Source organism: Tachypleus tridentatus, chromosome 4 (genome assembly GCF_004210375.1).
Source record: "Tachypleus tridentatus isolate NWPU-2018 chromosome 4, ASM421037v1, whole genome shotgun sequence".
Classification (NCBI taxonomy): Eukaryota; Metazoa; Arthropoda; class Merostomata; order Xiphosura; family Limulidae; genus Tachypleus; species Tachypleus tridentatus.
The window spans coordinates 87,214,059-87,230,963 of NC_134828.1; the positions used below are offsets into that span (position 1 = coordinate 87,214,059).

The window sequence follows — 16,905 nt, forward strand, 5'->3', positions numbered from 1 at the left end:
ATACTGCAATACGTAGTTTCTAATTGGTTATTACTGAATGAAACAACTGATTCACAGAATATTAAACGGAAATTTGCAACTACAAAGGGAGTCAGTACTTATCATACCGGGTCAGTCCTCTTAAAAAGTTGATAATAATCAACTAACCAGTACAACATTTTATTAGTTATGTACTATACATTGGAGAAGAAAGACGTCATCAGTTCTGAAGACCTTGGACGACGTTGTGTGAGAAGGTAAAATCAGTAATCACTACAAGATCCACTTGATTATGAGTAGTGAGCCATAAACTTAATTTTGCCTGGCGAAGACAATTTTAGCATATATTCGTGTTGTAGTTCCTCCAAAACCTTTCAGTTATTCTATAATATCTTTTAAGCTCCTCTTGGCATAATGTTCCATATAGTTAGAAGGGATTCTTCTTAGTGATTTCCTTATCTGGGGGATGAACCTCCCACTTTAGATGTTGCCCTTACATGATGTAATGATGATATGTCATGATTCTTTTAATTTCTGAGAGCTGAATGAGTAAGAGGCTCACATCATCACAATTTGTGTTTACAACATATCTTAAATATATATAATGGGTCTTATTTTCCATTAAATGAAATATTCCCATTAAATAATAACCCATAACATTCCTTGTAAGCTATTAACCATTTACTTAAATCGCCTGTGGGCCTAACACGGCAGGGCACTTGAATCGCGATCTGTGGGTTGTGGGCTAGAATCCCGTCACCGAAAATGCTCGCTCTTTTAGTCACTGGAGCATTATAATGTTACGGTCAATCCCACTATTCGTTGGAAAAAGAGCTGCACAAGAGTTGGCGGTGAGTGATGCTTACCAGCTTCCTTCTTTCTGATCTATCGCTTCAAAATTAGGGACGGATAGTTCTCGAGTAGTTTTGTATAAAATTCTACAAACAAATAAAAAATAGTACGTGCTTTGATATTTTATGTTCCAATCTACTAAAATGTGAATCAATCAAAGTAACAATTTGTATTTTATTTTCATTAGTACGACAGGAAGCAGTTCCTTACTGTAATTAGTATCACAATAACGAAAGGTCTACAGTAGATATGTATGTGTTCTCACCTCAGTATGCTTTATGCAATTAATGGCACAATAAGTAAGTCATGTTTCAAGGTTAGTTCTCATACACAATACTATTGTTATTTCATTGTCAACTTTGTTGTGTTTTTCTGGATGTGAAATATTTTCTTGTGTTGTTAGTTATTATATATTCTATATTATATTGTTCAAATCAAGAACTTAGTGAAATGTAATTTTCGTGGTTATAATGTTATCTTGTATTTAGAATATTTATTGTTGTTATTTGTTTATGTTTATAGTTTCTTCTGACCCTTATTTAACATCATTTCTTCTTAGCTGCAGTGATGCCGAACAGTTTTTTTTTTCATAATCCTCTCCCCGTCACACATGATCACCCTTTCAGTCGTGGCGGCGTTATAATGTGACGGTCAATCCTACTATTCGTTGATAAAAGAGTAGTCCAAGAGTTGGCGGTCGGTTGTGATGACTAGCTGCCTTCCCTCTTGTCTTACACTACTAAATTACGGACGGCTAGGGCAAATAGCTCTCGTGTAGCTTTGCGCGAGATTCGAAAACAGGCATAATCTTCACACACAAAAAGTTAACTGTGTTTTCATACGACAGAAGAATGTACAATAATGTTTTCAATTATTTATCGATAGAATTAATTATGTTTTAAAAAACAGGTGGTAGAAGTAAAATATAAGTTCGCCACAGATCAATAGACGTTTCACCACATGTGGCGACCGTGTTGGACACCGTGGTGACTTAACATGCTCATTGTACTCGACCGTCCGTCAGTATCATGTACTAGTTCCTCACTAGCACGTCACAAATGTAATACTCTCGTTCGTAAGCTTATTCACCACCATGCTTGTTTCTTAAAGAGCATGCGCATTACTTCTGTTTTATAGTCGCTGCAGCAGCTTAAGTTCTCACGACAGGCTGCGAGAAGAGAATGTTGGAAGTTTGCCAGAGCAGAGAACAGTCGTGTGTGACTGTAGAACGAACCGAACCACAACTATCGTTTCTTCACTTTCTGAAAGATGGTCCAAATACTTAGCGATCATATATGTGCGTAAATACATCTTTCGAATTTTCTAGACTTTGTCGAAATTGATCGAATGAAGAGTTTCTCTATTCGCTTTTTATGTATTTGGAAATTTCTAAGAAATTTACACTCCAGAGGTAGGACGAGCTAATCTCTACATGACTGAAGAAACCAAGCTAAACGAAGCAGACCTATTAGAAGAAAAAGCAACACATGTGAAGTTATTTGTTAAGTATACCAGACGATCTATACTCACCCAAACTTTCTAATACTTGCGTGTAAAGGTACCGTACAAAACTTTCCAGTCAGCTATTTCTAGGGCATTTGGCTTATATAAATCTTTAGTGGAATTATTTCCATGCGCACAGTGATTATTGCGATTTAACCTTTTTCTAGGTTAGAAACAATACGTTTGTTGGTTTTAACTGAAGAATGTATTTTCAGCGATGTGAAATAGTACAGTGGTGTTTTAACTAACTCTTGTTTACGTGTGCGATCATTAAACGTTTAGTTTCCACAGGTTTCTTTAACTCCTGTAAGATAGTTTACAATTAGGCTTTTGCCCACTCTTTAAATATATTAATTATTTATCACTCGTATCATAAAACCAAAACTACTTACCATTAAATAATTCAGGGGTATTCTATACGAGTTTTTAGAGATCGTGTCTTTGAATAATGTGATTCAATATTGTTTAAAACTGTCCCTAGTTGTGAGGTTAAAATAATGATCGTATTTTTTTAACAAATGTTAAAAATTTTATTGAAAATTCGTTTTGGATGAAGGAAACGTTTGTATTTACAAACATTTGTATTTACCAAAATACGAGTTTAAAAAATGAGGTATTATGTTGCTGGTTTCTTAACAGCTTCAGTTTCACTTGTACAGTGATAATTATTGTTAGGAGAGAAACGCTTTATGATTTATTGTTAAAATAAACTAAATATTAAGCACGTCGATACGGGAACTACCTAAAATGTTATTCAGCGTTTATAGAAAAACATTTCATGCTAAATTGGTATTGACGAAACGTCAGATATCCACTTTGTAATGGAAGTATTGTTAACCTGTGTACTAAGAATATTGTTAATCCTTGTAATGAGGGGTTGTTCTTCATTGTGTAACGGAAGTATTGCTAACAGCAACATTTGAAGAAGTGAAAATTTTGAAAAACTGTTATTGCATTTTGAAAGTCGTTTTGACAGCAAGACGTGTATTAAGAAAACAACCGGATTCACTTCATAATCAAACCTCTAAAATACTTTTTTTACAAGTGTCGTCCAGATATTTATTCAGACCCCAGACATTGGAGGTTAGCAAGGAAGTCTGAGGAATAGCCATCGATTTTTCAAAAGAAAGATATGCACGGTAAGTCCGTTTTAGCCAGAATCCATTACTTTATGTATTGAGCAAGGACGTAGTTGGTTCGGGATATTATATTGAGAAGTCCAGAAGATCTGCTATCTCTGAACACTTGGCTTTCATATAAATCATTTGTTATTTGTGTAAAGAAAGGACCACACTTTTTTTAGAAAAAGTGCTCTGTAGTGCTGGCTAATCCCTTAATACTTAGCAATATGTAACAGTTAGATTTAAGACTGAGAGTCATATAATACCTCTAGGGATTTTTTTCCCTGGCCTACATGTGTGTGTAAGTGAAATTATAACTGTAGTAGGATGATATATGTGAAAACATTACTATTGAAACTGAATACATTATAGAATGTAATCACGTGGTATACAAGATGTGCAAAGCGAGGAATTCCAATGAAAACAAACACAGTTTTCGTCCAACTGAACAATGATTCACTAGGTTAATCGGTTTAAAAACAAAATAATTATATATAAAACAACCTGCAGCCGGTTGGTGAAGTAATCTGTCTCCAGTGAGAGAACACCAGTCTAGAAATCAAGTAAGATCCTCGTAATGTTGCTTTAAGTGTCGTGCTAAATAATAGTCTAACAGTTGATTTCTGGGGCTGCTATTTATTTTATCCAGTATGCTTTTTTAAGCACATTCGTAATATGTAAATCATGCCAAAAGTAACTGAAGCTTTTAGAACAACCATATAGATGGATCTAGAAAACTGCGAAGTGAAGTAAAATGTGTAAGCACAGAAACACACAAAATATCTAGAAACATTAGATTGGTAGTCTACCATATAACTGTTAATAATACCACTGTTACACATTAAATAAATTCTTAGAGACCACGAATATTTTTAAAAAATTCAAAACCTATTTGTGCAATATGTCCAACATGTCTTCTAACATATAAAGGGAATCCAATGGGAGATGACTTTAGCGCGTAAGTTACTGATCTACGTTTATTCAGACTAGAATTTTTATACGTTACAAATGTTACTAGATAAAATATAGTAAATCTTTTCACATCAGGAGCTCTTGTACATATAAAGACGATAGTCCTATACCTAATTATCTGGGCTTTCTGGACACAGCCTTATAAATTTAACCGCCAGAGTTTATTCTGGAGAAAAACTCTTCCACTAACACTTTCAGTTTTGAATTTTCTATTCTCAAGTACGAATAATTCAAACAAGTTATGTTACAGTATTTACTATTTTCACCTAATTCGATACATTGGAGTTTGTTCATCATGACAGTATATTGTGGATAGAAGTCGTTTATTTATTTATTTGTTTTGTAAGACCAAAGCCACGCAATAGATTATTTGTTCTATCCAATCACGAGTATCGAAACCTAGAGACTTACTACCGAATTACTTCAAAATGGAGATGAAAAACTGCTTTTGCTGTCTTGCTGGATAATTAGTAATAAGAAATTTTAATGTTCAATATTTTTGGCTATCATTGAGAACATCTTTTGCATTATTTTTGGAGCTGACCATAAGCAACATGATCTTTAATTGGTCCTCGGAACCAAGTTATGTTGAGCATTGATAATAGTTAATACACACACTAAACACTCAATGGAAAGCAAACAATACTATTGTAAATTAGGGCTTCAGTGCATTGTGTTAAAAAACCCCAACACGAAAGGTCAGAATTCACTAGTATAATCGACATATAAGCCTATGCTGTAGTTCCTACTTCAGAGATAAATACCTACAATAAAATGGAGTAACATAAAAATAATGGGCTGTGAGCTACACGTGAGAAAAATAAACATGAGAGAGGGGTGGAATTTTGATTCTCATACCGAACAAAAGGGGCTCATTCAAAGATTGTCACGAATTTGGAACGTAGGATCTTAGGACTATCGTCAACATTTTATACATTACAAACAGTCCAGATCCAACTTCCTTGCAGGACTATGAGCATGAGTAATCTCAGAAAACACTTTGGTATAATTTTTTACCACTTATATTTCTATTTATATTTAATGATTTATCGTTTCTTTCGATATTTGTTTGCAATGAAAAAAAGGGAAGCATCCGGTCCTCTTGAACCCTCACCAGAATCGCATCCGGTCCTCTTGGACCCTCACCAGAATCGCATTCGGTCCTCTTGGGCCCCCACCAGAATCGCATCCGGTCCTCTTGAACCCCCACCAGAATCGCATCCGGTCCTCTTAGACCCTCGCCAGAATCTGCACGTGCTACAATATCTAGATGATATTTTTGTACCAAATCTAGGAGAGAAACCACTATTCGATGTTTTATAAGTTATATAAGTGGTAAAGCGACAACAAAAATATATTTAAGTGTCGTATGTCACCTTAGTAAGATTACTATGAATGTTTTGATTAGAAGTGTCGTTATAAGTTAGTGTCATAATAGCTGCAGCTCCAAGTGTTATAATTCTTCTCCCAACCATTACGATGCGGTTTTTCAGAATGTCCTTGACATAACGTGACGGTTTACGGTCAGTCGCTCTAATTAACATATCAGAAAAATCAAAAAACAAAGCAAGAACATTGACATGAGAGTTTACGCCAATCGTTTTTTTATAACCCGTGAAGTAAAATAAAACTTAAAAGGTTTGCTGCTGATGGCTTTTAATACATTAAAGAAACAACAAAAAACACTGACATGAAAGTTTACCGGCCAAGCTTTTCGTAATATTACAAAAACAATAAAACCGAACGTGGGGTATCTATAATTTAAATTGAAAAGTTCACGGCTTGCCTACTTTGTCGCAAAAAATGGTCACCGTAGTTTGGGGTCGGGGACACGCTGTAAGTAATTAGTTATCTTTCCTACAATTTGTCAGGACATATTTAGAGACAACCATGCACAGTTAGCTATTTATGAAGTTTTTAAGGGAAAATTCAAAAACAAAATTGACATGGAGTTTACCGCCAGTAGTTTCTGTTTCAAAAACAAAGCGAAAGACACTCGGATGATGTTATTTGTATAAGATTACGTGTCACATACTGTTTTTTATTGCTTTGTTACTATTTTAATAATTCCATTGTGAAACCACGTTTGGAGTAGTGTAGAATATATGCAAAATTCTCGTTCTGTCCGCCAGGTTTCGCCGTTCAATATCTCCAATCTGCTAAGAAATACAAAACGTTTTATAAATCTACCAGTGTAAACAAGTGTAGATGAACATTTATTAACCTATCACGCCACAAAATTTATAATGTTTGCACTGACTTTTTAAAATGTTTGTTGTTTTTTTTAATTTCGCGCAAAGCTACACGAGGCCTATCTACGCTAGCCGTCCCTAATTTTAAAATGAAGTTTCAACTTTTCACAACGTATAAGAACAGTTTAAAATGCTGCTGTACATATTTCAACACCATTTTCTCATTTTATTCTCGCCAGCATGTCACAAATAAGTACTTATTATCTTAAAACACATTTTAAAATAAAAGCAGACGGGCGTTGATCAGAAAGAGAAAAACAACTATTTTCAAAGTAACATAAAAATACTTATGATTTTGATCTGATTTTTGTTTTCAAAGTGTTTCCTTGCATCGCATGCAAACGAAAGGACGAGTTTTCACTAATAAATTAGAAGGAAGCTAGGTATTTAGGTATTCAACATTCCACTCTGCTAACCCTTCGAATACTTTTGTTTAACGGCTTTAAACGTCATTATGGCCCTAAAACGTGTAGTACGTTTGTTTGAGTTTTTTTTTTTCGGTAAGGGGACTCGAATCACGAATCCTCTAGTTCATAGTCGAAGGACGTAAATCACTAGTTCATGCCTAGCTCTATTACTAAGGGTACTAGGTCTGGTGAATTTGTATTGCACTAGTATTGTTTGTGTAGTTTCGAACATTTTGCTTTATTGAATTATACTTTATCTTATTCATTATTTACTCGTACTTGATTCTTGTTGGTACCTTTTTCTTGGATCGATCATGTCAACGAACACTTTTAAAGTTAGATAACCTGTAATAAATGTACAGTTTTGATTGGTTTAAAGTTTCCATTGTTTACTTCATCATTCTAAAGATTATACGCCTACGTGTCATTCACTATTCCACATTTGTTTGGGACTTATTCATTTGTAATAAATAATCATCTCTAAAAATGAGTTATTACAGACTTATTATGAGTTATTACAGACTTAATTTTAAGTCATGCTTCTAAAACTATGATGTTCTGAAGTTACACAACTAAAACAACAAAGAAACAAGAAAACGCTACATTTCATTCTGATATTTTTATTCAGTAGGAAAGTTATGTTTCATAAAGAAACCTCTGTTTTTCCATAGAATCTCTGTTATTAAACGCCATTTTTATTAAGGGTCTTGACGATTTTTTTTTGGAAAACAAGAAGTGGAAGACTTGTTCATAAATAGTTTTAATTAACAATCAAGTTTACTAACCGTTAAACTTAACATTAAAATAGTCTCCTGATTGGACAACGGTAAATTTACAGACTTACAATACTGAAATCGAGAGTTCGATTCCCCGCGATGAACACAGCAGATAGCCCAATATGGCTTTGCTGTAAAAACAAACACTGTTGATGTGTCTTGAATAAAGTGTACTGTAAGAAGCACATCAACTGCCTTCTTTTATGCAGTATATTACTAACATTTTTGAAACGTAATTCAAGGAATTTCAAAATTTTCTTGTGCCAGCTACAGCTGTAACAGTCGAAAATACGTCACTAAAAAAAACCCCAAAAAACCGTTGAAGGTCATCTATTTATCCAACTTAATAACAGTTACAACTTGCTAAAAGCCATTTCTTGAGTGGAATACATGTTAGACTTTCGTGTAAAAGTTTCATGAATGTTCATTTGTAGATTTCGGCATTCACTTTTCAAGCATTATTTACCTGTAAATCCTCCATCAGCATGTTACCTCGTGCGTTGTTCTTGCGTGAATAGAACAAACTCATCGCATTAGTTAATTGTTTCCCATAAGTGCTGGGCTAAAACAGAAAATGAATCATTAGGGAAAACTGATGGCTGGTGAGTCAGGATTCTAGCTTGCTAGGGACAGATATTTTCCTTTATCTGGCTGTCACAAGTACCATTCCCAATCTACTACGCTTTAATGGCTGCCATATGAAAACTGAGCTGACAGCATCCCCTAGTTACACAAGAGATGATTACTACGAAGTCCCCTGACAACGTGTAATGGATTGTCATGAGCAAGTTGTCATTTTTGTGTTAAGTCAAAGACAAATCGATTGAGGTTTTCTTACTATATTTAGAAGATTAAGTTCAAAATATCGATAAACGTTTTATTTTCTTTTTGTCTTTTAATATTAAAACATCGTTCAAAGGTTTTAATGAAAATAAGACACAATTAATAGGATGGTAAAGTTTAAGTGTTAGATAAATTAAAAAATTAGTGTAAAAAATAGCCAAGCAAATAACAAAGGGAACTATGAGCAGTTAGTTTTTGCTATTGTATACTAAAATATTTTACTGAAAACATTAAGAACACAAAAAACAGCTTCATTTGCATTTAATTTGTGTGACATCTTCAAACCAGATTAAAGGCCAACATCTTCTAGATCAAAGTTTATACGTTAGTGGAACTTTTAATAAAAGTCATAAATATTAAATATAGTTAATTATTGCTTTGCAGTTAACAGTGGTAGAAATCTGGGTTATATGTTGTGTTGTATTCAGAGTATTACTTTGACGATTCTTCAGGTGGATGTACAGTCGTAAACAGTTCAAACACCTTAATCTAATATCTTAAAATATATTATTTTAATTTAAAGAAAGGACCATAACAATAACTTGTTTTAGTATCAGCCATACATGTCTGTGTTTTACGATTGCTTTTTAGTGGATACTAAGTGTGTGGATGTTAATTGTTTTCATCTGCTATTGATTTTATGTATTTTTGTTTTTTTCTTCTTGTCTTTTCTCTACAAAAAAGAGCAAAAATGTACTTAAATAACTAGCCGCCGCGTGTTAAGACCTCGAGGTGGTAGATGTATTCAGATCTTCCACTTAAGAACGGTTTGAAAGTTGCTTGCTCTATACTGAATAGATAAATATAGAAAGGATTACGTATGAAACACGCTGGTTTTAAATTCATTGTGAGTGAAACGTTTTATGGGCGTTACGTGAACTTAAAAAAATATTGACGTAAAATGTTGAAATTTCGTGTTAATGCTAAACACGTTTCGCAGCTTAAAAGTTGTACTTTCGTAATTGGTCGTGTGAGCATTCTAACTTTTTACCATTTCGTCGAGAGTATTGTGTACTGTTCTACCATAAATACGTAATCCTGTAAAACCTGATATGATGAAAAAAATCGCTGATGAACTATAAAATTCCTTCGAAGTTTCGTTGTAAAGATTACATTGATATTGGACGAAGTAAAGGCAGGTAGGTTCCTTTTATTCAGTTTTCTTCTATTCTAGTCTTTGAATATCAGTGAAATGTTCTTCAAAACGATTTGGGTGCTACAGAAACACCAGCATCTTCTATGGACATGGTTTTGGGCTGATATTAATTTTGCGCAAGGCTACACGAGGGATATCTGCGCTAGCTGTTCCTAATTTAATAGTGTAAGACTAAAAGGAAGGCAACTAGTCATCACCACCCACCGTTAACTTTTGGACTACTCTTTTACCAACGAACAGTGGGATTGACCGTCACATTATAACGCTCTCATGGCTGAAAATGCGAGCATGTTTTGTGCAACGGGAATTAGAACCTGCGACCCTCATATTACGAGTCCATGCCGGACTCTGTGGACATGGACTACTGTAAATAACTAGTTCAGATTTTCATTTTACTGTTTTCTTCGATCATGCATTGCGCGTTGAGTTTATACTTTGATACGTGTTTAAACAAGCGTTTATTATAACCAAAGAGTTACAGATGTAATCGTAATGTTACAAAAACAAAATACTCATTGCAACAGATTGCTCTATTATCAGCCAAATAAGTAAGTAATAGAATCTTTGCCAAAATGTTTGTATACTGTTCTATATTTATGTTATTATCTAGATGCATGTAGTTATAGAGTAAATGACAGAGATGGTGTGTGTTTAGTGTTTTGAATTAAGCACAAAGCTACACAATAGGCCATCTGTGCTCTGCCCACCACGGGTATCGAAACCCGGTTTTTAGCGTCGTAAGTCCTCAGACATACCGCTGAGCCACTGGGGGGCCAAATGACAGAGAAGTAACAAAGAAAGTAGTGTATGAACGAACAAACATGTTCAAGTTGTTATACTGGTTTGTGTAAGTTGTTTTGATCACTTGTTTGTCAAAACACACAGGCACATCTGCTTTCTACAAATAAAAAGATGTGCTTTTAGTACAGCCTTTCTTGAAACAGATTAACGCTTTATTCATATAATCTCATTGTACTTGGTATAGAATTATGCCTCGTCTCTTACCAGAAATTATAGTGTCAAGTTGTTTGTCTGTTCAGAAAAATGTCAATCGCGTCTCCTATAGGTGCTACGTGGAAACGATATTTCTGCCATATGCTAGGCAAGGTTTGGCAATAGCTGTTCTTTGTTCCAGGATGATAATGCCAATGCAGATAATGTGTGTACAGGATTAACTCGACCAGAAAAGTCTCCAGATTGTAATCCTATTGAGAAATGAGTGGAAAAATTGCTAACCACGGCCCGAAATCAGCTGGTGTAGCGGAATTTTAGCGCCATCTAGTTACAAGTTGGGATGACATCACAGTAGTTTACATCAGTAACCTCATGGACAGCATACCACATCGCTTTATGGAGGTTATTATGAGTACGAGGAGGACCAACCAAGCACTGACTGTTTAACATGAACTATTAAAAGATTAGGGACGTTATTTATAATAATTTGATGCTATATTTTGTCGTTGTATGTATGCTTTGGTAAAGTTTTGTTGTGACAGAAGAAATGCTGAATTACACATCTTTCTACAGGTGTTGATAAAATTATTTTTTATTAAAATAAATCATGTGTGATGTCCTTAAAACTTGTCTCATTATACAAATTGAGTATGTAGTTGTTTAATATAATGTGCGTTTTTCTGTTTGACAATGATAGGTATATTTGTAGTACATCTCAGTAGTAATGATCGCATTTGTTACAAAATGTGCAACTGTTTTGGTCAAGACTGTACTACAACTCAAAACCGCTTCAACTCTAAGCACCTAGGGAAAATAAGATACACTGTGATACTACTCTATGAAATTTTATTAAATAGAATAGAAATGAAATAGGCATAGACGAGTCGAATTAAACTGTAGGAGCGTGAAATTTAACATAACACTAGCTGCTATTGCTATATTTCTCTAAACAGAAGCTTCGAGACTTTAATGTTAAGTTTTTGTTTAAACATTTAAATGAGCAAGGTATTTCATATAGGTGATTTAATCTCTACTCTTCTGAGTAGAGCTTGTTTTTTAATTCTTAGAGTTTTGATAATTCCATTTATTAAATACGTATGTATGTTTGTTTGAAATTAACCACAAAGCTACATTATGTGCTATCTGTGCTCTGCCCATCACGGGTATCGAAACCCGGTTTTAGAGGTGTGAGTCTGCAGACACACCGCTATACCGTTGGGGGAATGTGTTTGTTTGTTTTTGAACTTCACGCAAAGCTACACTAAGGATATCTTCGGTAATCGTCCCTAATTTTGCAGTGTCAGACTAGAGGGAAACCAGCTAATCGTCACCACCCACCGCCAACTCTTGGGCTACTCTTTTACCAATGAATAGTGGGATTAACCGTCACATTATAACGTCTCCACGGCTGAAAGGGCGAGCATGTTTGGTGCGACGGGGATTCGAACTCGCGACCCTCAGATTACGAGTCGAATGCCTTAACCACTTGTCTATGCTAGGCAGAGGGAGTGTGTGTGTGTGTGTGTGTGTGTGTTTGTATTTTACAGGAAGACAACTATTTATTAATGGGGAACATGTATATTTTTTAATTTTTTTATGTAATTAATTTACTGAATATAATAAGAGAAAAAAAACAAAAATAGCGTTTTGGGCATTGAAAGATAGTCCCTTTATCTGTTGTTTCACCAACTCTTCTTCCGTGTCCAGGTGATATTATTAACAAAAAGAACTATCTATTAATAGTTGTAGTTTAATATAATCTAAGTTGACATTGTATGCAGAAGCAGTGATGGTGATAGCTGTGTTAATAAACACTGTTTTTCATTATGCCAAACAAACCTTCGTTTTTGTTTTTTCATTCTTAATGCACAGTAACATAATATGCACGAAAAGAAATTAAACTATTAAATATTTCAAGACGTTATCATATTATAAAGATGTGTACCGATGCTTTGCTGTTGGAGTATGAAAAGTATTTTTGTACACCGTAGAGAAATTACAGACAGTAAAGTAGAGACCGAATGTCCTGAAGCTACTTTGAAACTTACGTTATTTCGTGTAGCTTTTGAGAAGAAAAACAACGTTATACATCCATCCTTAGATTGGCTAGGTGTATTGGTGCAATAAAGTTTTATATCGTTATGTGATTAAGCCTGAATGTCTCTACGAAAACCTCAGGTCCTTATCGATCTAGTGTCCAAAATGGCCTGAAGCTCAGGCATGTAGGAAGAACGGACTTTTGTATTCAGGCCTGACATATCTAGTCACTAAAAACCCACTACACGATGCTTATTTAATTTCTTACCAACAAAAAGACAGCCTCAGCAAAGGTGAGTTTTTCGAACGCCATGTTACACTGAAACAGTAAACATACATCGTGGTAGTAAACATAATACAACAGAGATCTGCATTTAAATGATTATTTCATTGTTCGTGATTAGGTAATTAGATAAATCAAGTAGATTATACTGAATACATTAATTTCCTATGTTAATTAAAGCTATGGTATAATATACAGGCTTCCGTGACAATTACCTTCAGCTGAACTGAACAATTACTAAAATTGATGTATCATTGTATGAAATAAATGTTAAATATAATTGACACGATTTTACTAATAAGTGAAAAAACACGACACGATTATTAGACAAGTTCACTAATAGCAACCTTTTGGGTTTTCACCTATGATAGTACGACTTTCATGTCGGAAGTAAATTGTTTGTTTGTTTTTGAATTTTGAATTTTCGCGCAAAGCTACACGAGGGCTATCTGCGATAGCCGTTCATAATGTTGCAATGTAACACTAGAGGAAAGGCAGCTAGTTATCACCACACACCACCAACTCTTGGGCTACTCTTTTACCAACGAATAAAGGGATTGACCGTCACATTATAACGCTCCCACGGCTGAAAGGGCGAGCATGTTTTGGTTGTGACGGGGAATCGAACCTGCGCCCCACGGATTACGAGTCGAATGCCTTAACAAACTGGGCATGCTGGGCTTAGAAGTAAATTATTCTAAAACTTATTATTTTTGGCATATTTAACCCTGAAATTCACATAGTTATGATAATATTTATAGAGTGACTCTAACATACAGAAACTCCTATAAATACAACAAAATGTTAATCGCTCACAAAGAATCCCATGCTGAAAAGAGATTACTTCGGTTCAGCGTATATGTCTAAGGCACACCAAACATTAGAAAATCTACTGAAACAAATTTATATAATAGCGGTTGGTGCTGCTCTTTGAATTACTGTCTGTTCTCGTTCGTGTTACTCCACCTGTAATAATTACGCCCGATTGTCCGATATTACATTTTAAGTTGCAACGATTATCTGTGAAGGACGCCAAGTGAATGATAAACCACACAGACCTTCCACTGTGTTCCCTCGGTGGATCTAAGGTGTATTTTTGGACTTGCAACGCTAAAATCCGTGGCTCAACTCCCCGCAGTGGATAAATAACATATAGCCCATTGAGTAACCTTGCGTTAAAAATACCAACCATCTTCTACACGTGGACGTCGGCTTCCAAGCTCACTTTTAAGCAGACCAAAAGAACAGCAGCCCAGTGGAGCTGTGGGTTGGAGGGGGGGGGGACTTGGCCTAATCGTTAGCGAGCTTAAATATGGATCCAATGCTAACGTCTTGTTGCTGCAAAAATTGGTGAAGTGAATGTGTTACCAGAGTCACGGTCATATCTCATTCTTCGATTAAAATAGCACAAGAGTCCAATTAGTGTTGTTTGAATAACTACCTTCCCTCTGTATAGTTTATCATCATGAAGGCAATGACGACAACAATTATTATTAAAAGAAAGGTTTGAATGTTCCTATGATGGCCCAACATGCAGTGAACAGAATTTTATTTTCTAGTATTCTCAAACAGTTAAATCCGAGGGGGAGGGGTATTCTAATTGAGAAGAGAAAGAAACGTTGTTACTCAAGTGTAACGCAGATTAAACTAGTTACCTACAAGGCCGGTCTCAGTATGATTAATCATCACAGGAAGGGTTTCTATTTCTCATGAATGATATTGAAGGCTTCATTCTTCGAAATGTTACACCTTTTGTCTCTTTATCTATAACTTTATAATCTCACTGTATGAACATTTCACTTCGGCAAGACTGTACATTTCTACAGTTATAGGTTTGTTTGTTTTTTTGGGAGAAGCATTGCATTGGAATGGTTTTCGTGAACCTAATATACCAATACGATTCATACTGAGTATACGTACTACAGTATTAGCGTATGCAAATATTTCAAATAAAATGCAATTAACCCTTTGTATTTTATAGGTCTAACACTCGCCATGTCTAATTACTGTATATGTTTGATAAACCATATTGAATCAACTATATATTATAAATACTTAGTTTTGAAACTTTATTACAATCAGGTGTTGTCTTACAGAACATTGTCCATCTCATTATTAAACGCTTAGGCCTTCTTATTTTCTTTCTTTTTTTTTATTTTAATCTGCGACATAGTGACTTGTAGAATGGTTCTGAGTTTGTTTGTTTTTTCAGTACAAACCTTTAGTTCATAGCTCCGTCATCTCTTGATCGATTTGAGATCTAATTACAGTTTTTGACTCAGAAGGTCAAATTCTTTAGATTGATATACTTTAATGCGTTCAAGATGTCATGAATTAATTTCCTCTAATCGTTCTTAAAAGAATCTTAGTTTGAGGGTAGGCTGGTATAGATCGTGATGAGTAATAACATTGTTTTGATGTTGCTGGCGCACAAGAATATATCTGATAAAAAGGTGGGGGACAGGTCTCTTAGATTAAGTTACTCTAATTTACGCGACTGTTGAGGATTCTCTCTTGTTTGAGTATCGAATTATTCTACTTTCCCAAAAGAGAAATATTCATGAAGCTGATTTAAATGATATAAACAAAATCTTAGTAAATAAATTGTTTGTCGGTATATGATATATAAAAAAGATATGTAATTACAGTATATTAAGAGAAGCTTGTGTTTGTGTGTTTTCATATAGCAAAACCACATCGACGGACTATCTGCTGACAAGAGAGTGAGCGTGTTACCACAAAACAAAAGATTCGAAAGATCTGGCTAAGGGTAATTTACCCGAGAAACAGATACTCTCAGTGTGACACTTGATAACATTATTTACATATTTGTTTTAAGTGTATGATGAATCCTAAAATGAGAAGGAAAACAAATAACATATGAAAGAAAGAAAAGAAAATGAGCAGCTAAAAAAATATTTGAGAAAACTGTTCGTACCTGTAGACTTATTTACATGATATGGTGTAACTTACTGTCAAACAATAATAAACCAACTTCATAGTCGGTCTAGTCGACCCTTGGAGTAACGTCACTTCTGATAGCTCAACTAGTAGGAAAAATTAACTTACAGCAGTGTTCTCTGGATATTAGCTGAATTAGTAACGACCGAATACTTATTCAAACACAACAGCATAGTGTTCAAATCCTGATGTCGTGAATATTGCTGTAGTATTTGTCTGTTTATCAAACAATAGAAAAGTAAGTAAGTAAAGGTCTGAACAGCACCTGATCCCCTCAGGTTGCGCACAACAACCTATATTTATCCAGATTATGTTTGTGAATTTGTTTTTCGCGAACTCGTCCTACCTTTTCGGAGTTAGCAGGATGAAACTTGGTAGGTCCCTGGTTTGGTTTCTTTGTTTTGAATTTCGCGTAAGCCTAGACGGAAAGCAGCTAGTCATCACCACCCACTGCCAACTCTTGGGCTACTCTTTTACCAACGAATAGTGGGATTGACCGTAAAATTATAACACACCAACGGCTGAAAGGGCGAGCATGTTTGGTGTGACAGGGATTCAAACCCGCGACCCTCGGATTACGAGTCCAGTGCCTTAACCACCTACCCACCAGGCCAGGCAGGCCCCTGTGGTGTTCTTATCTATATGAAGTAACCTTTTACTAAACAAAGGGGACTAAAACGTGCCCAAAAGATTACCCGTGCATGATATGGTTTAGGAGTAGCCTTTCAGGGTTGTTAATACCGAGTTTGGAGTCTCTTGTGCCATATATATAAAATTGTCTTTCTACACCCATTCACAAGCAAGCCGGA

General features: G+C 35.1%; 1 protein-coding gene across 47 annotated transcripts in view; it reads left to right on the forward strand.

The window, feature by feature from the left end:
* Window positions 1–1,969: 1,969 nt before the first annotated feature.
* Window positions 1,970–16,905, forward strand: part of LOC143249631 (catenin delta-2-like) — a 136,749-nt gene continuing 121,813 nt past the window's right edge. For 20 of the 47 annotated variants that reach the window (XR_013027879.1, XR_013027878.1, XM_076499817.1 and 17 more), the window contains exon 1: window positions 1,980–3,473. The gene's annotated coding sequence lies outside the window, so the exon portion shown is untranslated. Of the gene's footprint in view, window positions 3,474–16,905 lie in introns of all 47 variants that reach the window. The other 27 variants (XM_076499839.1, XM_076499844.1, XM_076499860.1 and 24 more) reach the window with 8 other exon arrangements.